This window comes from Lycium barbarum, chromosome 1 (genome assembly GCF_019175385.1).
Source record: "Lycium barbarum isolate Lr01 chromosome 1, ASM1917538v2, whole genome shotgun sequence".
In the NCBI taxonomy this organism is placed as follows: Eukaryota; Viridiplantae; Streptophyta; class Magnoliopsida; order Solanales; family Solanaceae; genus Lycium; species Lycium barbarum.
Window position 1 is genome coordinate 65,179,058 of NC_083337.1, and position 4,186 is coordinate 65,183,243.

The following is a 4,186-nucleotide window of genomic DNA, read 5'->3' on the forward strand; positions in this document are numbered from 1 at the left end:
TAACTCTCCTCCAAAGCATTATTAAATCCTCGTTAGCTTGTTACTCGTAATTCCTCTTCGATACCTATCGTATGCCTTGCCTTCTCTTGGCAACTATCTCCCTCTTTCTCGAATGTCTTTGAAATCTTAATTAGGGTCATCAAATGTCATTCCTTACTTATTGAAATACTGTATACTTCGTGCTCTTCATTAGTTTATTCACTGTGCATCAACGGAAAATTTTTCGAGGTGTAACAGAGAGAAACCCTAACTTCAATACCAATGGAATCCTTAACTTCTACCAACCCAAGGAGGAAATTTCCCTTTACAAGCTCGAGTTTACGGGGCTCGGATCTTGCTAAACCTTCACTATGGTGATGGAAATATTGAGAGGAATATTCTAGAAGTTTTTCTGATTTGGAGAAGTGAAATTAATGAAATAAAGTCGTGGGTCTTAACTTATATAGATGGTCCAAGAAAGTTCCAGAGGCGCGGTTGGACGAGCGGGTCGATTGTCACGACCCAACCCCGTAGGCCGGGACTAGTGTCCGTGCTGGACACCCAAACGTACCCAATAACCCAAACCAGCAGACTAGCAGATTATATAAATATAAAAGTCAGTCGACGTTACTAGTGTCACAGAGGAACATATATAGCACATGGAAGCCGATAAGGCTATCACAAATCATAGCAACCCAAAACATATACAGAACCCACATGTATGTCTACAGACCTCTACAGAACATAACAGAATCATAAGACGGGACAGGGCCCCGTCGTACCCCTGAATAGCGTACATATATACAACAGCAGCAGACTGTACCAGAGTATAGGCTCTGGACAAAAGAGCGCTCCAGAATAGCAGAATAGGTGTCCTAGGCAGGTGGGTCAGCAAATCTGTAGTCTGTACCTGCGCGGCATGAAAACGCAGCCCCCGAAGAAAGGGGGTCAGTACGAAATATGTACTGAGTATGTAAAGCATGGAACGTAGTAAACAAAGTCATAATCGGAACAGGAGATACAAAAAATGAACGGAATATCCAGATTAGCAAAATGCTGATCATAAAGCATAAATAGTACTTACAGGAAACGTATGTCATACCTGGTCCCATTACGGAACAAAATCATAACCGGAACAGAACGTACAGATATGTGAGTGAGATGTCCAGAGTATCAAATGCATATTTTCAAAACATGAAGAGTGTGTACAGAAACATATGCCATATCATATCCGGCCCCTTCCAGGGGACTCGGCAGACAGAACGTGGTCACCCCCCGACACTGGTGCCACAACACATAAGGATCAGAAAAGGGGAATAACCCCGTAACATAGCATATCATATCAGATGGCCATATCAGATCATATCATATCATATCAGAATAGTGTACATAGCACAACATACTCCACAACCCATGTACATGTATACCTGCCCCCTCACATCGAGGCACGGCGAACAATGCAGTGGAAGACGCTTGAGAACATATCCTGGCCCGGGCTCAGTGTGGGAAACTTTGAGGCATCAACGAATGGAGTTGTGAGAAACTAAATGCAATAAAATACCTTATATATTTCCAGAGACTCAATGAGGCATATCAAATGACGAATCAAATCAATAAATTCGGACGGAATCATAATAAGTGAATTTCGAATGTCATAATGGATTACGGAAGCATAATCTTTCTAAGTTCGTTTCCAAGTTCCAAAACAGTTTACAAGACTTAATAGAATATTTAAAACAAGTTTTATTTAGTAGTTACAAGAGTAGTTAAAACATTTCTTAAAAAAACGCTCGAAGACAAGTCATAACCACTAAAAGGGTAAAATCGGAAATAGTGGACCCACCTCGGGACAAACGAAGCGGTGGGCTCAAATTGCGTATTTAAAGCTTATAAAGTCACCTACGGAGGTTCTAGGGGCATTCCATAATTTTCTAAACAATTTGCGGAAGTTTGCACAATTCTTTCAATAAAGCATACTTATAGGGTTCAATTCCATTGAATGAAAAGGGGGTATTTTCAAATGCGGATTCCGATGAGCAGAACGCTTTTCGAGGCTCAAATCCGATCCTAGTACACCTAGGGCATGCCAAAAGAAGAATCGGGATAGCTTTACATACCTTGTATGCTCTTTACGCCTTTCCAAATTCAATTCCCGTTTCGCCCAAAATCTGTAATTGGTCACATTTACCAATTCTCAATTTCCAATCTTTAAGTATTCAATCTTTATTCATAATTGCCTACAGAAATTTGGGCAGCATCTCCCCTATACATATAGCATCCCCGACAATTTAACTCGGCCAAAACAATCAACAACAACCCAACAACAACATCAACAACAACAATAGTCACCATAAACACAATATAACTTAACTAGCTATCTTTCCAACATAATGTCATAACCTTCATTTCAACTTCAATTTCCAAACTAATCTCAATGGTTTCACATTCATCATTAATCTAGATCATCACAATATAATTTGGAAATATTTCATATCATTCCTACGAAATATTCACAAGATATACAAAATATACAAACTTTCCACCAAAACATAATTCACCCAAAACTTCAAATCTTCAACCTACATATTCATAACATATTTCCACCTTCCAATTTCATCAACCATAATCATAATTTACATCTTAACAACTTCATTTCCATAATATCTCAAAATTATTCTAAGGTGACATAATATTCTGCATTCCAACTTCAACCAAAATTCATTCAACTTTCATTTCCAATATAATTTTCACCATAACCACAACTAGAATACAACATAAAATTCAACTCATATCATATATACAACAATATACACACACGGCTACATACATATATACATACCCACTTTGCAAACTTCCATATTTCCATAATTTCTACTCATTTCCACATACCACAACATAAACAAACCTTCATAACATAAGAAAAAGGAATTGATTCTTACCTTTTTCTACAAACTTCTTCACTTGAACAAGTTGTCAACTTGAAGAAATAAGTGCTCCTTCTTCCAAAACAACTACACCAAGTTGTAGAGGACACTTAATTTAGTAGGAATTCAACAAGAAAATAATTTTAGAGGCAAGATTTTGAGGGGTGAATTTTCTATGGCCAAACCCGAAATGGCCTTATTTTTGCTCTTCTTTGTGTTTGTTTTTCTCTTCTTTGCTTCATGAATGTTCTTGGTTGAAAATGAAGACTTAGCCCCTTTTTATTATTAATCACATGACTAATTTAAATGGGCTTGGGTCCTTTATTAAGGACCATGGCCGGCCACCTCCTCACTTGGGCCTGAATTTTTCTTTTCATTTTTTTGGGCCAATTCGGTTGGTCCCGAGTTGGGCCTAGCCCACTGACCTTTCGACCTTAAAGCGTTCATATCTCCTTGTACCGACGTCACCTTGGAACCCACGACCTATGGATGGAAAGCTAATTCAATTATCTACAACTTCTATTTCTTGGTATAATTCCAAATTCCAAACTTATAATACCGTTTTTGCCCCTCCAAGTCAGGTCATCCGAAAACGTTTTCTTAAAAATATTCGTTTGGAGGGCTTCCACTTTGATTTGGACCAAGGGTACTTCATGAGTTGTGTTTAACTTCACATATGTGATTCATATAATTTGTCACATGTCCCAAAAAAAAATCTTGATGTGTGGGCCCCACCTTAACTTACAATTAATCCGACGTTCAAAAATACGGGATGTAACATCGATGACCCGTCGACCTGCACCTGCAGATCCAAGGTCGCAAAAACATGTTGACGATGCGCCTTGACGGTCCGTCGATATGTCGACGGCCCGTCGACGCTGTCTGATGTCTGCAGGTTTCCCTGATTCAGTTCAGATTTTGTTGATTCAATCTGTTCAACTTTTAATCCTGTAAATTACTAGGAATACCTGCTGGTACATTTGTTTACGAGGTAAGACACTCTCTACCTTAGCTTTCTCCAGCAAGCTTTCTTCTCTTGCCTCAAATGTCTTTGGAATCTTAATTAGAATCATTAAGTATCCGTTCTTACTTCTAGGGACATCATATACACCTTAACTTACGTTAGTCTATTCACCACATAACAACCTGAAATTTCGAGGTGTAACACTCTCCCCCCTTTAGGAACATTTTTCCTCGAATGTTAAGTTCTCGGGGCTTTCACAAAAATTTTGCCAGAGTTTCCCCTGTAATATGGAAATACCATCCTGTCACAACAATCCAAA

At 38.7% G+C, this 4,186-nt stretch overlaps 1 long non-coding RNA gene across 2 annotated transcripts; it reads right to left on the reverse strand.

Moving 5' to 3' along the window:
* Positions 1–579: 579 nt before the first annotated feature.
* Positions 580–3,330, reverse strand: LOC132639513 (uncharacterized). 2 transcript variants are annotated; one of them, XR_009582115.1, is made up of 3 exons: positions 2,919–3,330; positions 2,097–2,147; positions 580–889 (listed from the first exon to the last, which is right to left on the reverse strand). It is a non-coding gene; the product is annotated as an uncharacterized LOC132639513 (long non-coding RNA). The 2 variants fall into 2 exon arrangements; XR_009582113.1 differs by lacking the exon at positions 2,919–3,330 and having other exon boundaries at positions 2,097–2,662.
* Positions 3,331–4,186: the final 856 nt, after the last annotated feature.